The following is a 17,257-nucleotide window of genomic DNA, read 5'->3' as shown; positions in this document are numbered from 1 at the left end:
CCACTTTTTAGCAAAAAAAAGTAAATAAAATTAAAAAAAAAAAAAAAAGAAAACTTGGGGTACTGATATGCAAAGTCAAGATGGCTGCTATACTTGATGACTTGTGTTATTCCTCAATCTGTGTTTTGATTTTATTCAGACTGTGTCAGCATTTGGAATGTACTGCATACCATTTTACAAATATCTTGTTAGGAACTGAATTAAATATATGCTGTTCTGAACTCTCTCTCTGTATTTTCTTAATTGAAGCGGAGATTTGATGTCAAGATAACAGGTATGTTTATCTAGAAGTCTTTGTGGAGGACAATAATGCTTAGTTTGCTCACTTTCAGTGTCATTACTGCCTTATAGTTTGTAAGTATGCATGTAAATACCCCCATGGAAACAGTGCAAGAATGAAAGTTTTCTTTTAAGTTTTTATCTTTGCAGTCAGTAAAGCATTTATGAAGGCTAATAAAATGATAAGTTACAGTGGCTGAAAAGTATGTTACATTTTGATGTTTTGTATTGAACTCACTTAGGTATGTTTGGAGACCAATTTTTTTCTCTCAGAACTTACTATGCACAGATAAACTAAACTGCAGAATTCTTTTGCCTTTCTGTCATTTTAATGTTTATTTTCTGTACTGCATGTCCTTGATATTTCAAGTTTGGCTATTTGAAAAAAGTCTATTCTTTCATGTACTTTTTTTTTCTTGCTTGTAAACTTGTCTGTATTATTGCATTCATTCATTATGTACAAACGCTAGTAATGCTTTTAGTGTGCATTTTGTTTCAGTTGTATTTTGTTACTTCTAGTTTTTTTTGTGTGTTGGATTAGTTGAGTAAATGAATATTGCTGCTTGGTATAACATTATATGAAGTTCATATTGGTTGTCTAGAGGTTTCCGGTTAATCCTTGACTCCTGTTTCCTTTTGAAACTGTAAGATAAATCGTAGAGGTTAAGTTTTTAATCCTTGCATCTAGAAAGGTTTCCAGTTCAAGGGTCATAGTTCATATGCTGCAGTAATTTCACTGTTCACGCCAGTTTGGGGATGAGTGCTCTTATGAAGGCAGTCGAGTCATCTGAAAGACTAACCTAGAAAGTGTTTGTGGCACTTTACAGAACCAGCTGATCCCATTAAGTTGCTAAACTACATGTTTTTGTGAACAGGGCAGACTGGACTTTTCTTTTCCCAGCAGCAGTCCATAGCTCATCCTGTGAAATCTAAAGATGTTCCCAAGCAAGGTGAGGGACATTTTCTCCAGTGTGCCCCTGGTTTGACCTTCTGCCTCCCCCCAGTGGGCCATGCCAGGTGCAACTCCAACAGGAGTGTCCATGTCACCTCAACTGACCCACCTTAGTCTTGAGAAGTACTCTAAAATCCTCCCAAATTGCCCTGCTTCATATTGCATTGTGCAGAATGAACCCAGTAATCAGCTCATTTTCCAGTCCGTTGTTGTGCAGGCTTAGCCATGACATTCACTGACAGGTGCTCATAGCGCTAGGTGTGGATGGTAAATAAAGATGTTCATGTTCTTTGTCTATGCTTTCATTTCATCACCAAATTGTGGCATGTGACGTCTGCATTACTCTCTCTTCTCCATCTATTACCTGGCTAATATCTTGACTCCCTCTTGCCTTACAGACGTAAGACTCCATGCTAATTAACTCATTACAGCCTAGTGACACCTCCAGGTGTTTTCACACTTACAGCCTACTGATTACTCTAGGCATCAAAGATTGCTTGTTCATATTTGCGTAATTCCAAAACCATGCCACATACAAGGTATTAAGATTTTTGTGTTAATGCTTGCAGACTGACAAACACAGCAGTATTTTTAAACATCTGTATTAAATTATTACTTAAGACATAGGCAAACATTAGCAGAAAAAAATATAAACCATTTTAACATTTTTCATTTAAATACAATCTACACCACATGTGTTATTTTACTATTATCAATCCAACATTACAAAAAATAGCTGAATTCCTACCTTCCCTTAAACCTCATTCCTCCTGCTGAAAGTTATTCTGTAATTGTTCCCACTGTTCCCACAATTTCCATTTTTTTCTTCATAATTTGCTCGTATCATTTTTAAAGACCGGCTTCCGGTTTTTAATCTTTTTTATAATATTCAGTACCTCAAATACAGTTGGTGTAGACTTAGATTTACATTTTCTAGTAATTGCTTTTTGGCAGCCAACAGAATTAAACTTAAGGCGTTACCCAGTCTAGATAATTCAGGTCCTGTATCCCAGCTCAAAAAATCATTTCTTTCCTTACAGCTATTTGCTCACCCAGTATTTCTAGTGGAGTACTGTGTAGGGAATTTTTAGTCTTCCATCTCATTGCAGTCCCAGAACATATGTTCCTAGTTATCTCTCTATTCTCCATCACACCTTCAACATCAAACACAGCAGTATTGATATTTGACCTCTGTCTAGTGCAGATAGAGATATTGAATATTATTTGTATACTACATTTGTACTGTAATAATTTTCATATTCAATATCTCAGTCAAGTGATAGAATTTCTTCACCTTGTAGGAAAGCTATATAAAGAAAATGCTGTTGGCAGTATTTTTGTTTGAATGCTTACTGAGATACAAGTTTAATCAACATTACATATCATATTTACAGTGGTTATTGTGGCTTAGACAATCCAATTCAAGCTCTAGAACTGAGTGAATGCAGCTACAGTAAAGATTACTTTGTGCCGAATAGTTTGCCATTTACAGTTTTCTAGTAACACTTATGGTTCTGCACATATAAACTTTTGTTTTAAGCTTTTAAGGTACTAGCCTAATTTTTTTTAGAGGCTCAAGCCAGCTCATTGGAAGTTGAGTACAAACAAGATTTAATTTATAGATGCTGATTTCTATCCTGTCTGCTTCATTCAGGCTGTACATAACTACATTGCCGGCTGGTTTTTATGTTTACAGAGTGGTGCAAGTAATGAAGCTGCAACCCTAAACTGGTTATTTATGCCACAGTGGACGCTTAATCGCAACCAAGAAGTAAGACCACATCTGTGAAGCAGTGTTTTGTGCACCCTTTATATGTTCACCTTAACATTAAGAATGTGGGCATAACTGTCACTTTGTAAATACAGTGACAAAACTGCATGTACCAGCAGTCCTGACATATTGTTCCGTCGTAACACCTGCTGTCAGACATCCTGGGCAGATTTGGTTATACTGTATTCACCAAACGCATGAAGCACCTGTATACTGCAGTTTCAGATTTCTGTAACCGCTATTGTACAAGGGCAAAGAGCAAAACGTTATTGGGAGGCTGTCATAGCAGTTAAGGTGATGTTCATCGTGTTCCACTGTTGCAGTCATGACTGTAGGGTTCTCTCCTGCCGGCAGGCAGCCCCAGGTCGGCCAGAATCCCAAAGTCTGGGTCTGGCATCGGCTGTTCAACCATGCTCCCTGACGTCAGAGCGCCAGGAGTACAAAGCTGACAGCCGACACCATCTTCTCCAGTCTTTCTTGCCGTGCGGTGATAGCAGTTCGCATTTGCAGGTCGGCGGACTCCTGACGAATTTTACTGATATACTTCGGTCCGAAGACTTTCTTCTCCACTCAAAGCCAAGCACCCCGTTGGGGAAACTTTTTTCTTGCTCCACTCCGATGTCAGAAAAAGTTAATAATTGTATTTCATGTGGGAAGCAAATACCTCATAAGGATTTTCATTCTTACTGTCTACCTTGCTTGGGCCCTGACCACGACGTAGCTAGTTGTCGGTTTTGTGCTAGATTCAATCAACTTACAATTAAGTGAAGGTACAATTTTGCTTTTCATTACTTCGGTAGGCGCTTTAACTACAAAATGTCGTCTGATACGGTCCCGGCTGCCGGAGTTCATAAACGTCGCAAGAATAAAGACAGGCCTCCGAGGTCCATATCTGATGATAGCGCACAAGCGGAGCCAGCTTCAGGTTCGGCCGTCGTCAGTGAGGCGCTTTTGCAGCCCCTGTCATCGGCCATTTCAGAACCGACGGCCGAAACGGACTCTCATGAGGAAGCCAACCAGGCCTTTAAATATTTCTGTTGCAGGACCTTCGGACAATGCTCCTTCGGATGGGTCCGGAGCTGCTCTGCAGGTACCGGCTTCCGAAGGGGTTTTCAGGCCTACTCAGCTACTAATAAAGGCAAAGACAAAGGCAAAGACTCCTTCAAAATCAAAGACTTCTGCACAGTCTTCTTCTGAACCGGCTCCCAAGTCACAGAAACAGTTACTCAAGATGGCGGAGGATTTACTTACTATGATTAGGGGTTCTCATCCCCCTCCAGACAAAAGGCCAAGGCAGGATGTTTCTTATGATTCCTCTGATCAGGCTTCTGTTTTCTCAGGTTTCTTCTTCTGATCAGGAATATTCTTTCCCTCCTTATGAGGATTCTGATGCTGAAGAATCCATTCCTTCAGCCTCTCCCCATGAGGATTTCTCTTTTGGGGAAACTTTGCATGAAATGAGGGAACATTTCCACTGGTAAGGACAGGAGTATTCAGAATCCAAGAAAAGGCTGAGGGAATTTCTTCTTCTTCCACAACATAGACCCCTGGCTATTCCTCCTGTTTTGGATATTGTGGATGATGCCTTTTCGGAGGCTAACTTAACCCCTGACTCTTTTCCTCCTGCTCCTGTGAAGCCTGATAGATATTACAGGGTTCCTGATTCCCATCAGTTTTTGTACAAGAACCCTTCAGCTGACCCTGAAACCATTTCTCAGGGTCCTAAGGGAGCTAAGGCCGCTTCTGCCAAAAATCCTACTCCTACTGAAAAGGATTCTCGATCCTTAGAAAGATGGGACAAAAAGGTGTACACTTTTGCTACTTTGTCCATTAGGGCTTTAAACTGTCAGTTTCATATGTTTAAATACCAGCAATTTCTATTGTCTGTCTTAAAACAAAAGCTTACTTCCATTTCTGCCTGTGCAGAGGATAAGGAATTACATGACTTATTGCATGCCACTGAACAGGTTTGGGAAGCATGGTTTACACTGTGGATTTGATGCCTTGGAGGCTTCTTGTAGGGCTGCGGCCTCTGGCACATTCATTAGGAGGCATGCATGGCTAAAGGAACAAAATTTACCTGAACAGGTAAAGGGAAAATTATTGGATGCTCCTGTTCAGCCTAATGTTTGGATCGAAAGCTGAAGAGGTGATTAAAAAGATGGAGGATAAGGCGAAATCGATGCAAACAGTTAAAGATTTCTTACAAGTACAGCCTCCTAGATTTAGCAGGAATTGGCCTTCAAAAAATTGGTCCTTTCCCACTTCAGACAGGCCTCAGAGTGGTAGATATAGACGTTCCAGAGGGAGGCCTCAATCACAAGCTGCTTATAGACCAAGACAGTGGACTGCTTCCACCCCTAGGGGAGGAAGAGGACAGGTCACAATCTCAAAGGAAACAAACTCAATGACTCCCTCTGTGGGGCTACAGGACCTTCTTCCCTGGAATCCCCTCTCGGAGGAAAACTCTCTTTTTTATCAAAATTGGACTCAAATAACCCAAGACAAATGGGTTTTGGATGTGGTTTTTAAGAGGTTACAAATTCCATTTTCATACCTTGCCAAGGCCAAGCGGATGGCCAGACCTTCCAAAGCATCAATGGACGGAGGCCTTAAACCAGGTGGAAGCTCTTTTGGCTATGAATGCCATAGAACTGGTTCCTCTTTCAGAGATGGGAAAAGGGTTTTATTCAAGGCTTTTTCTAGTCCCAAGGAAGCAAAACTCATGGAGACCCATTCTGGATCTGTCGGTCTTGAACACCTTTCTAGAGATTCCAAAATTCAAGATGCTTACTCTACAGCAGCAACTTCCAATGCTGTCCAAAGATGCATGGATGGTAACTTTGGATTTAAAGGAGGCATATTTACACATTCCCATCAGGCAGGATCGCAGAAAATACCTCGGGTTCAAAGCCGGATCGAAGCACTTTCAATTCTCTGCGCTGCCCTTTGGATTATCTACTGCGCCCAGGGTCTTCACCAAATGCCTGGCTCCAGTAGTAGCTTACTGCAGACTCAAGGGAATTCAAATTTACCCTTATCTGGACGATTGTCTAATTCAGGCAGACAGTAAGGATGTCTTACTCCAGCATCTAGAATTTGTACAGAACCTCTTCAAGTTCCTGGGATTCTCTGTAAACATAAAGTCAAATTTGACACCATCGCAACAGATAACTTTTCTGGGTGCACTTCTAAACACCACAACCCAGATGGCATTTCTGACATCCGAAAAACAGTTACAGCTGGCTTCAACTTTCAGAACTTTGGCAACTTTTACTCATCTATCTGCAAGGAAATTCCTGCAGGCTTTGGGTTACATGGCCACCTGCATCCTTCTAGTACCATATGCAAGACTACACATGAGGAAAATACAGTGGTACCTAAAAAGTGTATGGTCTCAGCATTGCCACAGTTTAGACATACTGATCTCCGTTCTTCCTTGCCTTCAAAAGGAATTTCTTTGGTGGTCCAGGGCATGTGCTCTAAACAAAGGAAAGCCCTTCCGTCTGCCTCCTGCCTCTCAGATTCTAACCACGGACGCCTCGGATTATGCTTGGGGAGCCCATTTTCAGGGCAATTGTTTGCAGGGCCTTTGGACAAAAGATCAGAAGCACCTGCATATCAATTTAAAGGAAATGTTAGCCGTTCAGAAAGCTCTGTTGGCCTTCAGGAATCTTTTACAACCAGGACAACTGTTAATACGGACAGACAACACCACAGTTATGTGGTACATAAACAAGCAAGGGGGATCTCATTCCTACCCCCTTTGCAGACTAGCCATGGATCTATGGGACACAGCTCTATCTTGCAATCTGGATCTTCAGGCTCAGTTTCTCCCAGGGAAACAAAACTTCCTGGCAGACAGTCTGAGCAGACATCTTTCGGATCCACATGAGTCGATGTTGGACACCAAAATATTCAAGATGATAACAGCAGCTTGGGGATGTCCTCACATAGACCTCTTTGCATCCCATCTCAATCATCAGCTACAGACTTTTTGCACCAGGATTTTCCACACAGAAGCTTGGAGAGTGGACGCCCTGTCATTCAGTTGGAGGAACCTCTCGGGATATGCCTTTCCGCCTCTCCCTCTCCTTCCACGGGTTTTATTGAAGATAAAACAGGACAAGCCCAAGATGATCATCTTGCTGGCTCCAAATTGGCCTCGGCAGTTTTGGTATCCAACTCTAAAAAAAAACCTATGCCTGGAGCCCCCTTGGGTTTTACCTCAGTCTCTGAACCTTCTGTCTCAACATCAGGGTCAGGTTCTACACTCTCATGTCAGAACTCTCAGCCTGGCGGCCTGGTTAATCCAGGGCCTATGATTTCTTCCTTACTGCCCAAGCAGGTTATGGATGTCATTTTAGAATCCAGACGTCCTAGCACTAGAAAATCTTATGCATGAAAATGGAAAAGATTTTGTTCCTGGATGCAGGCGCAGGATTCTGATCCTCCTCTTCCTAACATTACTTTAATTTTACTTTACTTGACAGATCTCTTACATAAGGGTCTTTCTTTCTCTTCCATTAAATTACATGCCTCTGCTATTTTCTGCTCATTATAATGCAGACCCTCCCATCTTTTCCCACCAGCTCATGCGGCAGTTTCTCAGAGGAGCTAAGAACTTAAGACCTCCTAGATCTCCCCCTATTCCTGCTTGGGACCTCAACTATGTTTTGGAAAAACTTACCTTGCCTCCTTTTGAACCTGCTGCTTCTTCTGACATCAAGTTTTTATCTTGGAAGACCGCCATCCTGTTAGCCCTAACCTCTGCCAGGAGGGTTTCAGAGTTACAAGCTCTAATGGCTGTGGAACCTTATATTATTTTTCATCAAGACAGAGTATCTTTGAGGACTAATCCTACCTTCATGCCTAAGGTGGTTTCCAAAGTGGCTTTAAATCAAACTATACACTTGCCAACCTTTTTCCCCACTCCTCAAAATAAAGGGGAAAGGATCTTACATTCCTTGGATGTACACAGACAGCTATGTTTTTACCTGAACAGAACTAAGGACATCAGGAAATCAGAACAATTGTTTGTTTCTTATGCTTCCAGTTCCCAAGGTAAAGCCATTTCAAAACAGACCATTTCTAAATGGATTGCTCATGGAATCAGATTTTGTTATTCTCACCATGGAAAGCAAATCCCAGGGAGTATACGGACTCATTCCACCAGAGCTGCTGCCACTTCTGCGGCCTTCCTCAGGGGAGTTCCTACCAAGGATATTTTGGAAGCTGCAACTTGGAGTTCAGTGCATACATTTTCTAAGCACTACAATCTACCTCTCTACTCTAAGTCTAGGGCAGGCTTTGCCTCTGCAGTCTTGCAGGGCCTTTTAGCCGCCTCTTTCTCTTTATGACCACCTCCCTTTCTTTCAGCTTTGGGATTCTACCCTACAATCATGACTGCAACAGTGAAACATGATGAACATAGTACAGTTGTGTACACCTACCATAAATGTAGATGTTCGAGTGTCTTCACTGTTGCAGTCTGGGTTTCCCTCCCTCCTGTCCCCTCTTATTTTTACTTTTGTGTATTTCCTTTTTTCACCATTCTTCTGAGGTGTATTTGCAAAGGTTATGGGACCTTTTTCATTTTGGGACTCCTGACATCTGGGGCAAGAAAAACTGGAGAAGATGGCATCGGCTGTCAGCTTTGTACTCCTGGCACTCTGACGTCAGGGAGCATGGTTGAACAGCCGACGCCGGAACCAGACTTTGGGATTCTGGCCAACCTGGGGCTGCCTGCCGGCAGGGTAGAACCCTACAGTCATGACTGCAACAGTGAAGACACTCGAACATCTACATTTATGATAGGGTGTACACAACTGTACTTTTACCTTACAGGCACAAGGTGCAGGGTTTGATTCTCACATGGGGTAATTGCCTGGGCTTAGAATGGCCCACAAGGGCAGTTAGCCTGATACTAATTTAGATCCTACTCAGCAACAGCTCCTCGTGGTCCTGCAGAGTGGTGCTAGCAGCAGAGAAACGGAGTGACTGCTTTCAAGATAAAAGTATATTTTTTCTGTTACAACCTGTGAGACCGTCTTTCCTCACCGAAAAGCGAGTTTAAACTGCTAATTTATCTGTTCTAAGCTTGTTTTAGTGTTTTATTAATACCTGCACTTTTTAAAGTTTGTTTGTTGAATTTAACTGTTGAGGCTGCCCACTGAAGTGCGCTAGCCTGTGCATTGAATTTTCCTGTACTTTTCCTGCTGTTTTCCTGAAAAAAAGAAAAAAAAATCCTTGTTTCCCGCCTTTCCTAACCTAGAATAGTCCCTTATACAAGCTTTGCTGTATTCTGGACTTTTGAATAGTTCCTGTGTTGCCCATTTCCTTACTTGGATAGAAGGAAGTTTCTTTGCTCACCAGTGGGATTGGGGAGCCTTGAGCAGCCTATCTGTCCCTGAAGGAGTGACTTCAGCACAAGAATCTTGTAGTTAATTGGCCATTTTGGGCCATTTCTAGCTCTTTGATGTTCCCTGCATAAAAACCCGCTTTGGCGTGTTTTTTTTCTTCGCTTATCCTACTCAGCAACAGCTCCTCGTGGTCCTGCATAGTGGTGCTAACAGCAGAGAAACGAAGAGTGACTGCTTTTAAGATAAAAGTATAATTTTTCTGTTACTACCTGTGCGACCGTCTTTCCTTGCCAAAAAGTGAGTTTAAACTGCTAATTTATCTGTTCTAAGCTTGTTTTAGTGTTTTATCAATACCTGCACTTTTTAAAGTTTGTTTGTTGAATTTAACTGTTGAGGCTGCCCACTCAAGTGCGCTAGCCTGTGCATTGAATTTCTTGTACTTCTCCTGCTGATGTCCTTCAAGGATGCATCTGCAGTCATAACATATGGGGGTGTCCTGCCTCAGGCAGCCCTTCGGTCGGCCGGATTCCAAAGTCTGGGTCTGGCCTCGGCTGATGTCGCACTTCACCCGACGTCATAGCTCCTGGGGTATAAAGGCATCAGCCGACGCCATTTTCCTCAGTCTTTCTTGCCGCGCTGTGCCCGAAGCAGAAGCTGTTCGCAAGTGCCGGTCGGTCAGATCCAGAGATTTCAGCTACCGAAGACTTCTAAAAAAGCTAAGTACCCCGTTGGGGACTCTTTCTTGCCTCAGCCGATGTCAGACAAAGTAAATAATTGTTTAACTTGTGGGAAACAAATACCTCATAAGGATTTCCACTCTTACTGCCTTCCTTGCTTAGGCCCAGACCACGACGTATCAGCTTGTTTAGCCTGTGCTTCCTTCAACCGACGGACACTTAGAGATCGGTCGGAGTTTGCTGAAGAGTTTTTTGGCTCTGCTTTTGCATATAAAATGCCGTCGGAGACTCCGACTACGCATTTAGCTAAAAAACGCAAGGAAAAGGACCGACACTCGCAGCCCGCGGTTTCGGCTGAAACCACGGTTAGGCCTACCGCGAGTGTCTCAGTTTCGGCTGAAACCAAGACCTCGGTTCTCCTTTCGGCCGAAAGCATGCCTCCGACAACCGAGGCCACACAGGCCCCGGCTGAGTCGGCTACAAAAATTCCTACTGAAGAAGCAGGCACACAAGATTTGTCCGACACCATTCCGTTGGACATCTCTACTCCTGCACGTGGGGCAGCTAGACCCCCTGCTTCTATGTCTATCAAGACCTTCTCCAGGACTAAAGCAGCTAAACTTTCCAAGGCCTTACCTACAAAAGCTACCTCTCACAGACCTACCTCAAGTTCTCAGATTCTCAGCCTTGCTGAGGACCTTATTTCTCTGATCAGGGGATCCCAACCTCACCCAGACAGGGCCTCACAACCCCCTCCTGAAAAGAGGCCTAGGACTGAACCCCCTGAACCTCTCTCCTCTGACTACTCCTCGGATGGTTCAGATTTATCTGACCATCAGGAAGGACCTTACTCACCTTATGAGGATTCTGATGCAGAAGACTCCATTCCTTCTGCCTCCCCTCCAGAAGAATTTTCATTTGGGGAAACTCTACACTCAATGAGGGAACACTTCCAATGGCAGGGTCAGGATTTTTCTGATTCTAGGAAAAGGCTAAGGACTTTTTTACACTTACCACAGCATAGGCCTTTAGCCATACCACCTGTACTATCAGTTGTTGATGATGCATACAATGATGCCTGTTCAGCCCCTGATTCTCTTCCCCCGGCCCCTGCCAAACCTGACAGATATTACAGGGTCCTGGATTCTCACTTCCACTTGTATAAGGCCCATGCTGCAGACCCAGAAACTATTTCTCAGGGCCCTAAGGGTGTTGCAGCTGCCACTGCCAAAAACCCCCTACCCTCTGAAAGAGAATCAAGAGCATTAGAGAGATGGGGTAAAAAGGTTTATACATCTGCTACTCTTTCTGCCAGGGCTTTAAACTGTCAATTTCACATGATACAGTACCAGGAATTTTTGTTAGATCAGCTGAATAAAAAGCTGTCCTCTCCTGAACCTTTAGACCGTAAGTCCCTTCAGGATTTGGTACACAACTCTCAGCAGGTCAGTAATCATTTCTTAAAATGTGGCTATGATGCACTGGAGGCTTCATTTAGATCAGCTATGACTGGAGCAGTGATTCGAAGGCATGCCTGGCTAAAAGAACAATCCTTGCCAGACCATGTTAAGTCTAAACTCCTAGATGCCCCTATGGAGAAACAAAGTTTATTTGGCTCCCCTGCACAGGAGGTTCTAAAGAAAGTGGAAGAAAAAGCAAAATCTGTCCAAACAGTCAAAGATTTTCTGCAGGTCCAACCTCCGAGGTTCAGTAGAAATTGGCCTTCAAAGAATTGGTCCTTTCCAGACACCTCCAGAGCACAGAGAGGCAGAAATAGACGCCCAAGAGGCAGAGGTCAATCAAGGGGTGCCTACAGGGGTCGTCAGTGGCAACCTGCCAACCAGAGAAGTGCCGCCACAGCTACCACAACCACTTCTACAGGACAGACACAATGACTTGGTTCTGACTCCGCCTACCAGGGAACAACTAGAAGCACCCTTGGGTGGAAAGCTAGCTTTATTTTCAAAAAACTGGCATTGCATTACAGGAGACAAATGGACTTTGCAAACAATAGACAAAGGCTACAGGTTTCACTTCCACACTCTACCAAAAAAGAGAGGAATGCCAAACCTTCCACCAAGCCAGAAATTAGAGGCTCTAAAACAAATCATCAGCTTACTAAGGATGAGAGCAATAGAAAAGGTACCATCTATGGAACAAGGCCAAGGATTTTACTCCAGACTATTCCTTGTACCAAGAAAAGAAAATCAATGGAGGCCTATTCTCGACTTGTCCGCATTGAACACATGTCATCGTTCCAAAATTCAAGATGCTGACCCTACAGCAACTTCTTCCCATGTTGGGCAAGGAGTCTTGGCTGGTGACTCTAGATCTCAAGGAGGCATACCTGCACGTCCCTATACGACCAGATTGCAGAAGACACCTCAGATTTCTTGCAGGATCAGAGCATTATCAATTCTCAGCATTGCCCTTTGGCTTATCTACTGCACCCAGAGTATTCACGAAATGCCTGGCATCAGTAATTGCACATTGCAGGCTTCAGGGAATTCAAATCTACCCATACCTGGACGACTGCCTAATACAAGCGGACGACAAGACAAAAATAATAAAGGATTTGGCCTATGTCATACAACTGCTGCAAGCCTTGGGATACACAGTCAACATACAAAAGTCAAGACTAGTGCCATCCCAAAGGATAACATTTTTGGGTGCAGAACTGGACACAACTCAGATGGCTTTTCTCACAGAAGAAAAACAAAAGCAACTACCAGTCTACTTCATGGCATTAACAAGACAAACTCAGCTTACTGCAAGGAAAGTCCTGCAGGCCCTGGGTTACATGGCATCCTGCATAATCTTGATCCCACATGCCAGGCTGCATATGAGAAAATTACAATGGTACCTAAGGAATGTATGGTCTCAACACAGACACAGTCTAGAAGCCCTGATGCCAATCATTCCATGCCTGAAAAAAGAATTCCTGTGGTGGGCTCAGGCCTGCCAGATCAACAGAGGATTGCCTTTCCACAAGCCACATCCAAGGCAGACCATCACCACGGACGCCTCAGACCTAGGCTGGGGGGCACACATGGAAAACAAGTGTATCCAAGGCCTATGCTCCCAAGACCAGCTGAATCTACACATAAATCTAAAGGAGATGCTGGCAGTGAAGCATGCGATCGAGGCATTCAAATCGTTCCTCCAGCAAGGACACCTGCTGATAAGGACGGACAATACCACAGTCATGTGGTACATCAACAGACAGGGAGGCACACATTCATACCCTCTATGCCGGATGGCAATGGACCTGTGGAACTTAGGCCTGAATCTCAACATCCAACTGCAGGCCAGATTCGTACCAGGAAAAGAGAATTCACTAGCAGACAGCTTAAGCAGAACTACCACGGATGCTCACGAATGGATGCTGCATCCAGACATCTTCAAAACCATAACAAAGAAATGGGGAATGCCAGAGATAGACCTGTTCGCCTCCCCACTCAACCACCAACTGAAGAAATTCTGCTCAAGAGTATACCACCCACAAGCCTGGAGGGTGGACTCCCTTTCTTTCAGCTGGAAGGCCCTGACAGTATATGCCTTACCACCTCTCCCATTGATGTACAAAGTTCTACTGAAGATCAGAGAGGAACAGCCAAAGGTAATTCTGATAGCTCCAGACTGGCCAAGGCAGCATTGGTACCCGCTACTGAGAAGCATGTCTCGGACGAACTCATGGCCTCTACCTCTATGTCCTTTACTTCTAACGCAGAACAACTACAAGGCCCTGCATCCAAACTTAAAAACGCTGCAGCTAACTGCTTGGAAAATTGCATAAACCAAAACCAACCTGTTTTATCTCGGAGGGTTAAGGACATTATCCTGGAGGCTCGCAGACCCTCCACAAGGAAAACATATTCAGCCAAATGGAAGAGATTCCTCATTTGGAGTGCAGCAAAGGGAACAAATGTCACACTAGCAAACCTAGCACACATCCTAGAATACTTAGCAGAACTGTTCCACAATGGCCTGTCCTATTCTTCCATTAAGATTCATGCATCAGCAATTTCAGCAGAGTACAACATGGATCCTCCTGTCTTCTCTCATCCTCTCCTCAGACAATTTTTGAGAGGGATCAAAAATGTAAAACCTCCAAGGAAACCACCTCTGCCTGCATGGGATCTCAATTTTGTGCTAGAAAAATTAACACTTCCCCTTTTAGAACCAGCAGCAACAGCAGACTTACAGTTCTTATCTTGGAAAACTGCCTTCCTGCTAGCAATCACTTCAGCAAGAAGGGTATCTGAGTTACAGGCATTAATGGCAGTGCAGCCTTTCCTTATCTTTCACCAGGATAGAGTGTCTCTGAGAACCAATCCTACCTTTATGCCAAAGGTGGTATCCAGGGTATCCTTGAACCAAGCTATTCATTTACCTACATTCTTCCCTAACCCACAGAACAGGGGGGAAAAACTACTACACACCTTGGATGTACACAGACAACTGCGCTACTATCTGGACAGAACTAAGGCCAGCAGAAAAACTGACCAGCTTCTGGTAGCATATGCAACAGGAGTGCAAGGAAAAGCAATTTCAAAACAGACAATCTCAAAATGGATAGGAAATTGCATTCGATTCTGCTACTCATTTCATTGAAAGACAACTCCTGAAAATATCAGGCCTCACTCCACAAGAGCTACAGCCACCACTACAACTTTCTTACGAGGAGTGGCTACCAAAGACATTTTAGAAGCTGCTACTTGGAGCTCCGTGCATACATTTGCCAAGCATTATAATCTTCCTTTATACTCCAGATCCCGAGCAGGTTTTGCAACTGCAGTTTTACAAGGGATCTTAACTACACCATCTTTATCTTAGTGCCTCCTCCCCCAGTTTGGCTATGGTATTCTACCCATATGTTATGACTGCAGATGCATCCTTGAAGGACATAGTACAGTTTTGTACCTACCATAAATGTAGATGTCCGATAGGTATGCATCTGCAGTCAGGATTACCCACCCTCCTTCCCCTCTGTGGTATTCCTAGGGTACTTACCCCCTCTTTCAGCTAGCTGGGGGAATCTATTATGGTGTATTTGTTTGTTTATACATGTATATAATTTGCGAATGTTTGGAAATTTGCAGCATTTATCCAAATTTAGCCTTCCTAGAGGGCACCTGGCATCTGGGGCAAGAAACACTGAGGAAAATGGCGTCGGCTGATGCCTTTATACCCCAGGAGCTATGACGTCGGGTGAAGTGCGACATCAGCCGAGGCCAGAACCAGACTTTGGAATCCGGCCGACCGAAGGGCTGCCTGAGGCAGGACAAACCCATATGTTATGACTGCAGATGCATACCTATCGGACATCTACATTTATGGTAGGTACAAAACTGTACTTTTTCCTGAAAAAAGAAAAAAAAACAAACAAAAAAATATCCTTGTTTCCCGTCTTTCCTAACCTAGAATAGTTCCTTATACAGGCTTTGCTCTATTCTGGACTTTTGAATAGTTCCTGTGTTGCCCATTTCCTAAAAACCCGCTTTAGCGCGGCTTTGCGCGATTGTATGCATAGCGCAGCATCGGGCAGCGCCGCTTAATCGGGTTTAGACTATTCCCTGCTCCACAAAGTCTGCTCTTCACTTTTTCCCTTAGAACTGCTCTATCTCTCAAATTAAACACCCTATTCTAAATCTAAGGCCCTGCACTTGCCCAAATAAGCAATCTTACAATTTAGCCCTAATAAACGAAAAGCACTACAGCCTCATATACTCTCTACGATTACCTTGTCCCCTATTGGTCCTTTTTGACTCAGTGATAAAGGAGTTCCCTATACTATAGCATGTCCAAAGGTCAGTTAATGGTTTCCTCTCCAGTCCAGCTGGTAAACTTGGGAATTTTGAGGCAATGTTACAACTGCCTCATGTACATGGACAACCCCTCTCCTCCTCCAAACAGGTTCAAATATATGTGAGAGGTGCAACCATATAGCCAAACTGGCGGCTGAGCTCTCTCAACTCAGAACTGGTGTAACCAGTCAGGAGGAGAAGGTAACGTCACACAACACAAATCCAGTCTCACATAGTCCTACCACGACAACAAACCAAATACATAAACACACAGAAACATACTCGGAGGCTCTAAATAAAAATCTGCCTAAGCAACAGAGACCTCCAAAGCAGACATCCAAGCAAACGCTACCCCAAAACAAAACAAGTGCAACTCATAGCTCACAATGTCAGTGTGTCAAACAGTTACAGCCCTTAAGGCTAAATAACACACCTGATACACTCGTAATAGGTGATTCTATAGTCAGACACACTGACGTCCCGCTCACCAGGCTGAACAAAGAGAAGGTCACAGTGAGCTGCCTGTCGGGCGCTAGGATCCGCCACATAACGCAAGCACTCAGGTCACTCCAAAGCAAGTACAAATATGACTCGGTCATTGTACATGCTGGTGTGAATGACCTGAAACGTACCTCCCTTGACTACATGAAAAGAGACATAGAGGATATCTCTAATCATGTAGCCCAGGCCGGTATAACCCTGACCAGCATCTTACCCTCACCTAGAATGATGCCACAGTATAAAGACAAAATGATCAGCTTCAACAATTGGCTAAAATTTTGGTGGCATTCAAATGGGATCCAGTGTCTGTCAGCCTGGGATGACATGCTCGACAAGACACGTTGCTTCTTTATGGACGGCTTGCACCTGTCACCCCTGGGCTTTCGGATACTGGCAAAGGCTTTTGCCACCCCCATAGTGCCTTTTTTAGGCAAGGCTCAAAAGACAAATCCACCTCCATAGACAACACAATGAATAAGAAACAAAGGGTAATGCTGCTAAACGCCAGAAGTCTAATCCTCAACATGCACGCACTCGAAGCCCTCCTCAGTATGGAGAACATAGATATCTGTGCAGTGACAGAAACCTGGTTCAAGGCTCCAGAGAGCACGCCAGCACTACCAGGTTATACCTCATATCATGCTTTTCGGCCCCAAAACTCAGACCGAACCACAAAAGGAGGAGGAGTATCCATATTCATCAAAGATACCCACACCTCCAGGTTAGTGGCATTGCACGAAGCATCAGAGACCGTCCATGTGCAACTAACCGTGGGCAAAATTGCTTTTCAGTTTATAGCATGCTACAGACCACCCTCTCAAAATCAGGAATCCCACTCGGCTTTCCTGAAAACACTGGAGAACATGAAGATCTCTCCAAACACCATTATATTGGGTGACTTCAACTAC

At 43.9% G+C, this 17,257-nt stretch overlaps 1 protein-coding gene across 2 annotated transcripts in view; it reads left to right on the top strand.

The window, feature by feature from the left end:
- The window catches only part of UTRN (utrophin), a 4,744,936-nt gene that overhangs the window by 1,137,864 nt on the left and 3,589,815 nt on the right, over window positions 1-17,257 (top strand). The gene's annotated exons all lie outside the window — the stretch shown is intronic.

The sequence above is a fragment of the Protopterus annectens genome, chromosome 1.part0, assembly GCF_019279795.1.
Source record: "Protopterus annectens isolate FY-2018-M chromosome 1.part0, PAN1.0, whole genome shotgun sequence".
In the NCBI taxonomy this organism is placed as follows: domain Eukaryota; kingdom Metazoa; phylum Chordata; order Ceratodontiformes; family Protopteridae; genus Protopterus; species Protopterus annectens.
The sequence above is the reverse complement of the archived record's forward strand: the minus strand, read 5'-3'. Positions and strand labels throughout refer to the sequence as shown.